The following is a 15,301-nucleotide window of genomic DNA, read 5'->3' as shown; positions in this document are numbered from 1 at the left end:
TGCAAAGATTTATCATCACATGGGCACATACTCGTGGTTCTAGACCTATCATTCACAATGGGGAAACTGGTTAACCTGTGAAAATTCCCCAGTCTAAAGCGTGTCAACACCATTCTATCATAGCCACCTAAGATGTTTTAAAGATACGTCTGAATACTGTAAGTAGTTAACATCATTTGATTCGCCAGTACCGTTGGCTTTAATATTTCAGTTGAGAATCTGTTTGTCTCAGGAAACATCAAACAATTTCTTTTTTTTAAATTATTTCTAGGGACTGGAAATATGGTACAAGGGTTGTCGTAGTATTCTGGGTGCCCGCGGTCTTTCATAAAGTCTTTCACATATTTTAACCGTGGGATGCTAGATACCCGCTGTAATTTTAGACTATCGTTTAGAATATCCCGCAATAGTCAATTGTGGCCGTATGATTACAATCAAACCTCTCTAGGATCTGTTGTGTATTAGGAACTGGAGGGAGTAGATTTGTTTAAAACTGTATTTACCGACCTCTCAAAGTCTTGCATATCGGTTAAACGCAAAAAAATGCATTTCTGTACAAATAATCAGATTCACAGAAATCAGTGCTTGTACCATAATCTGTGATAACGCGGTAGTAAAATGCCCAATATACAACTAATTGTAAGAGACTTACAGTGCTTTCGATTCGTCGACCCATTTAATGCTTCTGGAAGAGCCTGAACTCTTGTTTCGGAAACCTTTCTGCCGGCAGATTCATTTTCCTAAAAAAACAAAGTACACAGATCAAATTGCACACAAAGCAATACAATAACAATAATTTAATTTTCTTTTGAATTTGCAGGAAAGACGTCAACAGCTGTAATGTATATTCTGAAATTAAAGGCCCTAAATGGAGTCGATTGTCACAGCACAGAAAGAAGGTGGGAACCAGATAATGATTTACTAAAGAAAGATAAAACCAGCTTTTTGTCAATGGACTCGAATCTCAAAGAACAATCATTTTCAGTGCAATAAGTCTCGCATTTGTGAGCGTTTAAGCTATTGGCATTGTAAATGACAATGTATTTTATTTATCTGTTTTTTAAAGCAGTACATATATAAAAGGCATTGTCATTTTTAATGGCAATAGCTCAAACTCTTGCAAATGCGAGACTACTCTAATGGTGGCCGCGCCCCCATTTCTTTAGACGCTGCTCGCTGTATGCAGGTTACAGCGAGCAGCGTCTAAAGAAAGGGGCGTGGGCAACATTAAAGTGAAAGCGTGTATGGTGCACTTTCACCCAAAGCATTTTTTTTAAAAATCAATTTAAAAGGTTCTGTAGCGCGCCCACTAAAGTGAAAGGGGCCTGCGCTGTTAATTGAATAAATAAATAAGCGCGGCTGCCACAGTGAAAGCGGCCCGTACTGTAAATTAAATAATGAAATAAGTGTGGCTGCTAAACTGAAAGCGACCTTCGCTGTAAATTAAATAATTACATAAGCACGGCCTCTATAGTTAGAGCAGACCGCACTGTAATTTAAGTACAAATAATATAAAAGCTGGTAACCTGCTGCGATGTTGTGGGTGGAATAGGGGAAGATCATTAAAGAAAATAGTGCTCACCGACTTATAAAGCAGATTGTGTAACAACACAAGTAAAAAGTCCAGTCATTATGGGAGGTTACAAATGCAGACAAGGTGGTACCAAGGAGGAACTACTAAGTCTATTCACAAATGAAAAGTAACGATTTTGCAAGGACAGTAACAGGAGCCAATTGAAAAGATAGGCGGGAAATGAGCAGAGGTTCTATGCCGTACCTCCAAACAACATGCCTCACAGAGCAGAACATGCGCTGCCCAGGATCGACCTAAAAATTAGTCCAAACACGCTAGGACTGTGATCTCGCATGGTTGTAGATTTAAGTCCTCATTTTCACGTTATTGCTCAAGAACATATTCAAGAGTTTTCTGCCATCTGCCTGGAATGACCTAATCCTGTGCTAACGAAAGCCCTAGAGAAGGATAATGGAATACTAGGGCCTTTTTTTTTTAGAAACATTCACAGTGGGGTCCCTACTTATTTGTGCCATTCACAAAGGTGTGCAAGAAAATGCATGTAAACCTGCAAAAGTGACAGGCTTCCAGACATGATGCTGTAAGACGTTTGTGTCTTCCACTTTTGCCTGCGTTAATACACATTTATATTTGCTTGTGAAAAAATCAAGCCAAACAAATGTAGTTTGTGCAAATTGCTAACGTGTTTAGTTTTCTTCCCCAAAGAGATAATATTTTTACCCCTTGGCAAAGACCTTTTTCCTACTCCCCACTCACTCTGGGGTTTTTCCCTTTCCATCTCGTAAAGATATTTTATCTTCCACACTCAATGGACTTTACATGGGCCGTTTTAGAACACTGTACTGGTCCAAAGGAAAATACAGAAATGCCTGTACTGGTCTAGTGTCTTCTAAGAGTGACTGTACCGGAGACAATTAAACATTTCCATTGCTACAGAGAGACATACAAATTCAGCAAACAATCCAGTGACCCCTTCCTCACTGGGCCAGTCACAAACAGCAGTGAAAGGATACAGTACAATAAAGTACACTTGTAAAGTGCACAGCTGCCTCCGAAGAGGCGTCCCGGTGCTAGCGACAAGCTCCAGAAAAAGAAAAACCTAATAACACGGCCTTGGATGCCCACTCCACAGGAGTCAGAAAGCAGAGTTTTGAGATTCTTGCTGAAAGCAGATTCAGAGGGACTGTACCGCAAGCTAAGAGGCAGAGCATTCCATAACCTGGAAGCCAGGTAAACGAAAGATCTACTGATTCTTCTATCCTTAGGAATGCAGGGTACTTGAAATAATTGAAGTTATTAGATCTCAGGGTTCTGGCTTGGCAGTAGAGCAAACTCTTCTCCTAAGGTAGAGAGACTCTTTATGAAAAAAGGCCCTAAAGGCAAAGATGAGCGCTTTCAATGAGATCTTGTTGGCTGGGAGCTAGTGAGGATGACAACGTTGATGGGACACTGGAGTACGTGGAGGAATCTTTAAGATTAGGCTTGAGGTGGAGTTCTAGACTGTTTGTAACCATTGAATTAGGTAAGCTGGTTGATCCAAATACAGACTGGTGGCATAGTTCAATCTGGATGTTACCCAGCCATGGACAATCGTTTTACAAAAGGTCTCCAGAATAAGATGAAGCATCCTTCGAAGTGACCTAAGAGTAGCAAAACAAGTAGCGGAGATAGACTTGATTTGCGGATCAAAAGTAAGATTCAAATTGAATTTTACATCTAGGTTTCTAACTGAAGGCCCAGGGGGAGGAGCACCCAGTTCAGACACCCCCCTGATACTAGAATCCGGAGAATGCTTGGTGCCAAAGAAGAGAATCACAGTTTGTCCTGAATTAAGCTTAAGGAATCTTACATTCATCCATTCCACCACTGCCTTCAAACAAAGCTTAAAAGAACTCCAGGTTGCTGGCGCATTTCCATTAAAAGCCAGAAAGAGTTGGGTGTCATCTGCACAGGAGGCCATCCGCACCCCCAAAGCCTCCACTGCTTCAGCCGGTGGCTCAAGGTAAATATGAAATAGCGTGGGGAGGAGCGCCGAACCCTGAGGCATGCAACACTCAAGTGGTTTGGATGAGGAGGCAAAAGGTGGGAGGAAGACTGCTTGAGAGCGATACTTAATGAAAGATTTCAGCCTGATCTCTGATTTCAGTCCTCTCGAGTCTATCTGTCAAAATTGCATGGGAAACAGTATCGAGCGCCGAAGACAAATCCAGTAGCATAACAGGAGAGCTCAGGTCAAGATTTTCCTTTATGAATTCTGATACCTCAAGTAGGGCAGACTCAGTACTGTAGCCTGCACGAAAGTCCCATTGGGAGTCATGCAAAAGGAGTTTATACTCTAGGAAATGGGATAGCTGCCTGTTGACAATTGTTTCCAAAAGTTTAGCAACTGTGGGAAAAAGAGAAATTGGTCTAAAGTTGCTTAAGACCTTTGGTTCAGCAGATGTGTTTTTTAACAGAGGAAACAATAAAGCTTGCTTCCAACTATTAGGAACCAGTGTCAATTACAGAGTCATTCATCAGCTTATTAAGGACTGGGTTAACCACAGAAGTGGCAACATTTAAATTAGTGGGAGGGCAAGGGTCAAGAGGGGAACCAGATTTCCAATTTACAAGTTCCACCGCTGAGTCCTCTAAAGAAATAGGGTCAAACGTAGTAAGTAGAGTAAAAAATAAAGCCCCATGACCAGGAGGGACCTGCACAGGAAGTTGCTGGTAAATGGTTAGAATTTTCTTAAAAAAGAAATCAGACAGATCTTCACATAACTCCGTTGAGGGAGAAAGAACACTTTTTGTGTTGGGAGAGAGAAAAGAATTCACAGTTGAAGTACCTGAAACTAGGGAGAAGATTTACTAAAAGTCACACAAAAAAGCCAGACATCTTGTTGTGCTGCGTTGCATGACAGGGCAAGAGCAGGAATATGCCATGTCTATTAAGATTTGACTCATTCCTGCTCTGCCCTTGCACTGGCATACTCTACGCAGCCTAGTGCCAATTCAGGCGCCCTTGCATCATGGTGCAAGGTGCCTGCGTTACAGGCAAGATTGTTTTTGTTCCTTGTTACTTCCTCTTTCTATGTGTGCTGCCATTCTGCAGGATACATAGAAAGATGAATATGCCTCTCAGGATTGTTTTGTGCCCCTTCCTGCACAAAAACAATCCTGCATGCAACCGAGGCACCCTTGCACCATGGTGCAAGGCAGGGTCGGACTGGCCGTAGCAGGCACTGGGCGTTTTCCCAGTGGGCTGAAAGGGTGGGGGCCGGTTTTGGAGCTGTAGGAGCCACTTTTGTTACAGGGAGCTGGTTTTGCAGCAGTGCTGCAATATCGGCCCCCTGGAACAAAAGCGTCAGCAGTGCATTGCACTAACGCCACCCCCATCCCCCCCTCGGGTCGGTGCTTCTCACTAGCTGATTGCCAGGGTTGGTTTGAGTTCTCAGCACGGCCTTGGTGCAAGGGTGCCTGTATTGGCGCTAGGCTGCCAAAAGGGTGCCAGGACTGGGAAAAAGCCAGGAATCTGCCTTATTGACTTAAATATGGCGCATTCCTGCCCTTTCCCTGTCACGCAGTGCAGAGCAGAAAGGTGACTTGCTGCGCTGCGCTGCACTGCATGACAAGTTAGTAAATAGGCCCCTTTATTTGGAGGCAGTCATGCAAAAAGTAAAACCTTTGGGTCCACAACCTGGATAATCAAGGAGCAAAGACAAACTGGCCAAAAAAGGTAGGAGCTCTGCCACAGTATTTTGAATGGCTGATCCGCCACGTGGTCTGGAAAAATAAGCTCTGTAAAACACTGTGACATAAAAGAGGGTGGACTTTGAGGAAGCATTAAATATTCTGCTTCTAACATTCTAGGAAACACGACGCAGCATATTAGTGAAAATATATATTAGGGCCAGTCCTCGTTAAAAAGTGGTTTTAATGACTCCATTCAAAAATAAATAAATATCTAAAGTTTCATGACACAGCTGTTGAGCAAGAGGCATGGGGCCAACCGGTCGGATGTGGGATCAATAGGGCTGAGAATCACATGTGTGGTTTGCACTTTGAACCGGGCGAATACATGTTGCACTCTACAGGTTGTGCTTTGCACTTTAATTGAGTACACTGGTAATAGATTTCTGTGAATCAGAAACTGAAGAACACCAGCTCTTCTGTGCCAAAATGTCCACGAGGAGCCTTCCCCATTTGCAGAAACTAAATTCAAATGCACGTGCCAAATTACAAAACATAGGGGCTCATTTATGAGCCCCTGCGTCACTTTTGCGCCACCGGTGCGTCACTTTTTGTGACACACCAGTGGCGTAAAACATGCGCCATGATGCGCCATATTTACAAAGTGACGCATCTACCTAGATGCGTCACTTTGTAAACCCCTGCGCTACATTATACCTGCGTCAGGTATAATGTATGCAGGGTGGGCGTTCCCACGTAAGTAAGCATCATAGAAGTGACGCAGTGAAATCTACGAGATTTCACTGCGCCACTTCTAGGGTGCAAATGCATCAATATCTTGCGCCTGCCTCACAGCAGGCGTAAGACTGACGCAGGCCCTTTCACATGGGGCTTGCCCCATGTGAAAGGACACATTGCTGGAGTTGCGTCACTTTCGTGACACACTCCAGCAATGCGTCACTTTTGCGCCTACAGATACGTCAGAAATACTGACGTATCTGTGACTCCTTGCGACATGATGCGTCATACTGTAAATATGACGCATCATTGGAGTCGCAGGGAGGGCGCAGTGAAAAGTGACACTTCACTGTTTTCACGCAGTGATGCGTCACTTTTCATAAATGAGGCCCATAGTTCCACCGTAGTGCACATGTGTGCCAACATTTTCTTCAATAGGCCGTATCAAGTACATTTGCATTGACTGACTATTGCTTAAACAATTTGTACTTTTCCATTGGTCGTTTGGCTCACATGTCGTTTTTTGGTATTAGTGCAAGTACATGTAAACTGGCTTCACATTCCACAGATTGGTTACCCATTACCAGCAGTTGTGTGCTAAACGAAGCGTGTCCTGTAGAGTGTCGTTATAACAAACCACCTGGCCTATGAAGACTGGACAGACTGTTACCGCCCACCAGACTCAATTAACTGTGTGATTTTGAGGCACACCATTCACTAACGTGGTGCAACTCAAGCGCCTCAGACTCTACATCGAGGGCCAGGGCCGTCTTTAGGGCTGGTGGTGCCCGGCGCGACAATCTGTTTTGCCCCCCCCCCCTTCTCCCCTCCAATAAGCTGTTTCTTGTTTCTCAGATTCCCTTACTACCACCCTGCAAAAGTGCCCCTCATCCCTCCATAGCCCCTCTCTCATATACATTTTAAAGCGCTGGTAAATGTTGGCTTTACTAATGCACTCAGCTAGCCACATAAATACAGATCTGTTCTTTGCAGCAGCATATTAACCATCTGCGCTACTTTATTGCAAGTCAAAACTGCCACTAGACAAAACTCGTATCTCTCTCTAGCAGAAACATTAATCACAAGAGTTATCTTGACATTTCTATTGCTGCCTGAAAGCTGGACCCACAAGCAACTCTGAGGCAGATGGTTTGAAATCGTAAGTTATTGATAAATACAGTGCTCCCCCTGGGGTCAGTGCCCCCTCTCCAGTTCAGAGCCCAGTGCCCTGGTTCATCTAAGGACCGCGTACCGCCAGCAGGCGGTTTACTAAGAAACTCCTCAGCGCAGCCGGTGGCAATTTAGAGGTGGTGGGCCTTTCAGCGAGTCGGGCTCATTTCAGCAGCCAGGCACCAGTAAATATTTCCAGCAGGGCCCAAAACTTAAATTACAGCCTTAGAGACTTTTCAAGAATAATCAAACTGCCTTAGCAAGCTGAAAACATTCCCTCTATAATTGCACATTCCTCCCAAGAACCTTCCAGGGCCGGACTGGCCATAACGGGAATCAGGCGTTTTACCGGGAGGCTGGAAGGGTGTGGAGCATTTGTTCAGTGGTGGGAGCTGGTTTTGTTTCTAAGTTCCGGTTTTGTAGCGCTGCAGCAATATTAGCCCAGAGTAACCAAAGCAGCATTGCACACTTGCGCACCCCCGGGGGCTGGTCTGATAAAATTGACAGGGCTTCTTTTGGTTCACAGTTCGGCCCTGGTCACTTCCAGTTTAGGCAACCACATCTCTCACTCAGCTTCAGGTGTTTGCTACCATGTCTTCATAAGTCAATATTGCGATACCTTTTGTCACCAGTCTTTTTAATCTGTCTTTGAAGCCCACTCTGAAGCTATTTATTTATCTACACAAGATTAGAAAAGAGAAAACAGTATGGAACACCACACTCCAAAAACACTTGTGGAAGAGGAGGTAAAAGGACTGAAGTAGTGGTTAATTTGTAAAAAAATAAGTGCGGGGCTCTCGTCAGGAGGCAGCTTGCACCAGCACATTTCTACTGTAATGCAGCCTAAAACAGAGCCAACTACTAACCAGGAAGTTGGGAGAGGATGTGGCCTAATGGCCAGAGCTGTCGAATTCGGAGCTAGGGAGCCAGGTTCGAGTCTCGGAATCGGCTCAACACTCTGTGAATCAGGGAAATCACTTTATCTCTGTGCCTACCAAAAATGAGTATGAAATATAGAGCCGGTGTTGATGAGCACCGGAAACCACCAGCTCAAATTAAGCACTGGACTGAAGACAGATAATCTTTTTTTTCACCAAAACGGTGGGCGGCGAAATGGTTTCCTATTGGTCAATTTAGAATTACCCATGCACAAACTACTGTATCTTAGTACTGTAATAGTTATGGTTTATACCGTATGTCCTAAGGAACACCACAAAGGGTCGACAGGCCCATGTCCATCATTATAAATGGAGACAAAATTATTTAGAACTGACCAGTACCAACTGGAGATCTGATTGCCTACACCCTTGCCATTAATCACTGACAACATCCATAGAGAGACTGAAGCAAATGATGCTGGTGGTTTCCCTACATCTACTTCTGATGATCTATAGATATCAGATCAGAAATGGCAGATAAAGTTAACCAAAGAATGGTTTCAGTAGGTCAAGCTAGAATAACATAGCTTAGATAAAAAACGAGTTTAAGAGTCCTCCTAATTGATTGTGGATCATTTGGAGCTCTTTACGAAGATTTTTCCAAAACAAGGGTGCTTGTACAAAGACGTTTCTGTCACAAGTTGGCTTTGCAGAATCGTGGGATGCAGAGATTGAGAGTAGTGTAGGAGCGTAGGGTCCTCTTAGGAAAATGTCTCTGTCCATGTCATTACAGAAAGATGAAGGTTAGGGGATCAATTTTTCCAATATAAAAATGAACAAAGGCCAAAGTCGACCCTGCGTGCCATGGAGATGGCAGAGCAGATTCACCATCTAAAAATGCTATTGCCACTGTTACCCCAGGAAGAGATGCCAATTGAGACCCCGACATAAGTTGTAGGGAGTTTTACAAACTAATCAGTAGGTACAGGTTGAGGTCTAGCTTGAATTAAGCCAGTCAGTTAGAGGAATGATGGAACAAAATTTGTAAATTTGTACTCAATTAGGGGTAGTGATTGCAATTTGGTGTGATATGTATGCAGTCGCCACTGGGTAGCTATAGTTAAGATAATTTTTCCATAGGAAATGCTTTTTCTGTGTTGATAACTTTGGCACAGTCTGATGAATCTCGACAAAACCTTCCAAAAAAGTGCTACTTTTTGACATTAGACACAGCTACAGTCCAAACCTCTGAATGTATTTACAACAAATTTGGCAGAAATCTAGATCTTGCCCCGGAAAGATGACAGTCCCTGGAGCCATAAACGGCCGTTGGAGGGGAACTGGGTGGCCCCCCTCACTTATTACTGGCCTGCCCCGGGGAGGTGGTGGTCCCGGGTGGAAACTAGCCCTGGGAAAGGAAGCCGCATGCATCTCACTTCCATTATAATTATTATATTATGCCCCCGGGTGGGCCACCCGGGGGCGGGGGTTGAAACAAGCATGGGAGACCACACTTGTTTTTTTAAAAACAATTTTCCGAAATTCACAGATCCACCGTGAATATCGCTGGAACATGTTTTGAAAAAAAGCTTTTTGTCCCTGGTGGGGTCCCTGGGGGACCCCACCACTAGGCCTTGGGAGACAGGGTATTCCTACCCTGCTCTCTTCTCTTTTTTAAACATTTTTATTGGGACTCAGCTGAGTTCGAGTCTTCAATTGTCTGCCAACACTTCCTGGTTGAAGTGTTGGCAGCCAACCAGATCTCAGCATGAGATCTGTCGGATCGGCAGAGGGTTCACGACCCTAGATGTCTATATTTCTTTTTGTTTTATAACTCCAAAAGTTCTGAAAGGATTTACACAAATCGCAAAAATTGCTCTTTCTGGACCAAGAGATAGCTGTCTGCCAAATTTGGTATAACTCAGTTCAGCGGTTCGGGCTGTAGTTGTGTCTAAAATCCCTACGGGAATTGCACAGGGAAAATGCGTTTTGGGACCCCCTCTTTTTATTGGCGCCTGCTTGACGATTCACTCTGAAACTTTCCACACAGCAGCTCAACTCAGGTGCGTGCTAGTTTAGAAAATCTTGTGACGATTCGTCAAACAGTACCAACGCTATTAGCAAAACAAAACACGCTTTTCCTATGGAAACTTGATCCTGACTACAACTACCTACTGGCGACTGCTAGTAGGAGATAGATAGACAGACAGACAGACAGACAGACAGACAGACAGACAGACAGACAGACAGACAGACAGACAGATAGATAGATAGATAGATAGATAGATAGATAGATAGATAGATAGATAGATAGATAGATAGATAGATAGATAGATAGATAGATAGATAGATAGATAGATAGATAGATAGATAGATAGATAGATAGATAACAGCTGAGGTCAGGCGCGCAACACCCATTGGACTCAAATGGCTTCAGCCCCCCCTCCCCGCGTCGTGTGTGGCAGCCCGGGATGAGACAGCTTCCCGGGCATACACACAGCCGCACCGGAGCACTTCACAGGTCTTTAAAAGACCATTTGCATGTTAATAAGGCCTTGCTGTTTGTTCACCCCTTCTAAGAGCCCCTGCAGCTCCACTCTGCCTATTGCTTAAAGATTCAGCCCCCCGCCCCCGAAATCAGCTCCAGTCGGCCTATTGCTTAAAGATTCAGCCCCCCCCCGAAATTTTTCCTTAGCCGCCCCCCCCCCCCCCGAAATTTGGCTCTAGTTGCGCCTCTGGCTGAGGTAGTTACTAGTGTACAATTGTGGGACAAGTAGGACATCTCAGTGACTGATATAGCAGTGGCTGTAGACCACGGGCAACATAGACTTAGTGTGAAATCTTGAGGAGGCCGTAGTAACACATTATAGGCCAGAAAACTGCACTTCATACTGAGCCCCAGTTCATTTTGTTCTCAATAATGCACTCTGATTTGTCTGGGGTGTAGCGTGCCACAGAAGAGTAAAAAGTAAATACATAGAAAAATACATTATATTTACTCTATGAAGCTCCAACATGTACGTGCATTCATGTAACAGTTTTGACACTGTATATGGTGTGGTGGAATTTGAGAAGAAAAATATATTTCAGCATTAGGAGATAGGAAGTGGAAATTGAAAGGTATCTGTCATTTTAATTTTGAAAATATTATGGACAACGCAGTAAGCGGCGTTTACAATTATTTTCTCATTGCTGCTAATTGTGTGTGAACACTTTCGAGTTAATTGTTTGCTTTTTATGTTTAAAAGGAGCGATATGGTGGGAGGAAAAGCCAGATATGCATCTAAAATCATGTAGAAAAACAATCTAGTATTCACATCCCTTGTTCGGTTTCTATTTCCTCTGTGCGCTGCAGCTACTGTGAGTACCTGTAAGGGCTGTGAGTCCCAGGAAATGTTTGTTTGACGCATCACACAACATAACTTAAGGTAACGTATCAAAATAAAGCATAATGCAACATAAGAGAACCTCATTCCTTTTGTCATGCATATTTTTCAAAATATATTTCAAGTCCCTTTAAAAAGATGGAAGTGGAGACATTCTACCCTTGGGACCAAAGTTGTAGTTGACTCATTACCATCATTTTACCTCTTAGCAGTTTCATGCACTTGTGTTTATATTGCTGATAGGCTGAAAGCGCTCTTTTTCAACATGAGAGAGCTGGAGAGCCCATACCAACACCAGAAGTAAATAAAGGGAACGACCATTGATAGAAAAAGTAAACAGGTCTGTGAAACCGCACGTGCCCAGCAGGTAACCCGTTTTTTTGCCTCGTTACATTAAATACCCCTGGGAGCACCACCAAAGGATCAAAATTCACATGAAAGACTCACTCGACATACAGATGAATGACGCTTGAACAGTGAACAGTGAAATTGACAAGAGAGCTTACATCAGACACCTGCAGATAAAAACTTTGTGCTGCTCATTTTCATTAGTTCTATGAGAAATGCTGTATGAGATCATATTTTAGTGCATTATTAACAATGAGCCGAATGCATTTTCACACTTGATGATACCTGTAGTGCTGTAGCATTTGAATCGAAGTTTCCTTAAAGTATAGAAGTGTGTTGTTTTCCTGATGTATGACATTAAGGCCTCAGTTTAAATACAAAAGCCATCTTTTACATGATGGAAGCCGCCCCCATCATCCATGTTTCTCCCCCCCCCCTGCCCACCTTCTCTGCTCGTAAACTCTGCAGCACACAGTCAAGCTGAGATATACTGGTTTATTTCCATTATTATTGGGGTCCTGCTCTCCACGAGCTTTCAGTCACAACTTGAAACATTCCAATGTTCTTCTGTTGGCTCACTATAGTCGATTAATTTACAAAACATAATATTGTTCATGTATCTAGTTATATTCTACCAGCTCCTGGCTGTATTAGCATAGAGAGTGTTGAATAACTATTATTGTAGTGGGACAGTCCTTAGGCGTTAAGGCAATGTGACGTTCATTTTTTATATGCTCTGATTTGCTAAAGAAATGCTGCATTTGCTCACAGCACAGTAAGTCTGCAGGTTTTGTAGATTATTATGCAAAAATGATGTATAATAACCCTCGATTTTGGGCGTGAGCCAGAAGACTTTCCTGTTGTACCAGGAATCTGTGCCGCTTCTGTCCCAATATTTCTAGCCATTTGGGACTTGAAATTATTTCAGATTTCTGCATTCTCTGTGTAACTCTGTATTAAGTGCCTTTATTCGTTGACTCTGTACCGCTTTATTTTTAAAATCTGAAACAAAACCCTTTAACAACTTTTCATTGATCTAGAACTGAGCTATTGTGTGGGCCCATTCAATACCTCTAATCTACCTAATGAATTGTATTTCTGAATTTTGATGCTTCTGGAGGTGCTTAAACGCGGGGGCACGGTGCCTCATGAAAATATTTAAATTTTGGGCTACCTTTTTGCTCCCACAAATCTCCAAACTTTCCTACCAAGCCCAAAGATGTAGTTTTGAGGAGCGTGCGCCAGCTGAGTATCATTGTCACCATCGGGAACGTCAAACTATGGTCACTACTGCAACTAATTCAGAACCACAGATGACAGATGCCTCTTTTAATCCCACAGCAGCAGCGGGGAATGGAGTTATAAAGTCACTCAAATTACATCTAATCATCATTAATAAAGCATCTTTCAGGAGGTCGCCACTTTGCGGGAGGAACTCCACAATGATAGTAAGCCTACCCTAACCTCTGTCTTAGGGGCTTCTTAAGAGTCTGACGGTCCACAGACCACCAGACTCATGGGACCACGGTGGTGGCGGTCTTCCAACCGTCCTATTAGAACCAGGGTGGTCGGGCCGCCCTGGGACGACTGCAATAGCCGGTGGTGCGTCGGTCTTGAGGCCACAATACTTGGCAGGCCGCAATATGCACTACATGGCCCCCTGGTGCCACACACCATGTGGATGCACACAGGGGTGGGGACACCATGTGACCCCCTGTGTGCATGCACCCCAGTACCTGCACGTCAGGGACTGCTGCAGTCCATGTCGTGCAGGTACTGCCTTTGACGTACCAATTGCGGTGCCTATTTCATAGGTCTTACCCTTCGAACACCAAAGAACCGCCCGCCTGACCAGGAGAAAACTCCTGATCTGGCAGGCGGTTCCTACATGGGTTTGGCGGTCCGCGCCACCACCTCATAATAAGCCCCTTAGCTCCCTTGTAGCTAGTTTGAAATCCGTTCATTTTCAAAGTTCCACATAGAAACAGAATAAGGTCACAGTAGAAAATATTAAGACATTTAACAAGTATTCTGAAAAGCAGAATACTTTGTTTGCTCTATGTCATCATGTTCGTGCTCGGTTGTCATATTCAGGTGATTATTGTGTCATACAAACTAGATCGGTTCATTTTATATTTCGTATCATTTCATTTAAAATCCATCAAAGTAATTATTTAAAACATTTTTACAATGGTATCTGGGAACCAACCTTTTTGATTCTATGTTCTTCTTTGGAAATTGTGTGTCTCTCTTTCAAAACAATGTCTTTTGTTGATGTTGTTGGCTCTATCCGGTATTTACAATCAAGGGCTTCATATCTCTTGGTGATTGACGTTTTGTGCTGGGCTTCACTCAGTTTAGTGCCACTGAAGAGTTGGGTCTTCTCTGTTTGATCAGAACCTGTTTTATGTTGTACCCTGCCATTGATTTGTGTTGTGCCTGACGTCACATACAGATTCCTGTTAATAATGATAGTTCTATTTTTCTGTGAATTATCTCTCTCGCCATATTTGCTTCTTGTAAAGTCCTTACTTTGGACATGGCAATCTTCAGACTTATTTTTCAGCAGATCCATTTTTGCTGTCTTTTTCTGCGCACTTCCGTCTTGTACCTGGGAATAATAGCATTGTAATGTAAAGAATATAAAAATTAAACACATGTTATTTTCTAACTAAAAGAAATGTCAGTGGCTATAAAAAAAACTAAGGGCCCGATTTAGAGTTTGGCAGGCAGGCTACTCTGTCACAAACGTGACAGAGTAGGTTTTAAGCAATAGCCTGCGTGGCTATTTCAAGCAGATGGCCTGCAGTCCCTTTTTTAGGTCTCGCCTTCGCAGCGCGCATGCGCTGTGTAGGAGGGCCTTTAGCCGTTGCTCTGCTAATTTTCAAGCACACACTCGTGCTTGTGGTGGCATCCACCTTGCGGGAGCGAGCAGCGGCGTGCCAAAAGCACAAGTGCAGTGCTTGAAAATTAGCAGACTACTCTCCCAAGCGCACACACACCACTCGCGGGCTCACCTCCTGCTCCCCCTTTCTCTCACGTGCGCACCACTTGTACTTGTGTTCTTTTGAATGGGCCGTCGGTGCCCTGGTGAAAGATCAGGGCTTCTCCAAGAGGTTTGATTGCAACACATGTTTTGTTTGCACGCTGTACTTTAAAGACATGACTGGTGTTAATGCAAGCCTGCATTATTCAGTCGTAGATAATGTCGGACTCTTCGCGTGTGTAAGAGGATGATTGCTATCGCCTTTGATGTACCATGGTAATCAGAAGCATGACATATTACTGAATAAGCAACTCCAAAATGTACGTGCTTTATTCACAAACTAGGCCTTCTGCAGGTAGAACGCCCCTCCCCACTTGCCTTGCTTGGAATAAATGCAGCAGCCGGACCCTTTATCAGGCGCGGAGTGACGAGCTCTCCCTTTATCTGCGCCAGAATGCAGTCTGCAGTGTGTATGATGTCATCCACGATGGCCTCACTGGGAATCATTTGTGCTTTACTTACATATTGCTGAGTTCGACGAAAGGAACTTTGTTTGAGCAGCGTACAACTGTATGCGAGAGGCCAGGGT

At 43.7% G+C, this 15,301-nt stretch overlaps 1 protein-coding gene across 1 annotated transcript in view; it reads right to left on the bottom strand.

Moving 5' to 3' along the window:
• The window catches only part of LOC146796333 (xin actin-binding repeat-containing protein 1-like), a 95,063-nt gene extending 80,859 nt beyond the window's left edge, over positions 1-14,204 (bottom strand). Inside the window, exons 1-2 of the mRNA XM_085628857.1 lie at positions 13,936-14,204; positions 653-740 (exon numbers count right to left, since the gene is read on the bottom strand). The gene's annotated coding sequence lies outside the window, so the exon portion shown is untranslated. The remainder of the gene's footprint in view (positions 1-652; positions 741-13,935) is intronic.
• Between the last annotated feature and the right edge of the window lie 1,097 nt (positions 14,205-15,301).

Source organism: Triturus cristatus, chromosome 10 (assembly GCF_964204655.1).
Source record: "Triturus cristatus chromosome 10, aTriCri1.1, whole genome shotgun sequence".
Taxonomy (NCBI): domain Eukaryota; kingdom Metazoa; phylum Chordata; class Amphibia; order Caudata; family Salamandridae; genus Triturus; species Triturus cristatus.
Note: the sequence above shows the minus strand (reverse complement) of the source record. Positions and strands in the feature narration are given on the sequence as shown.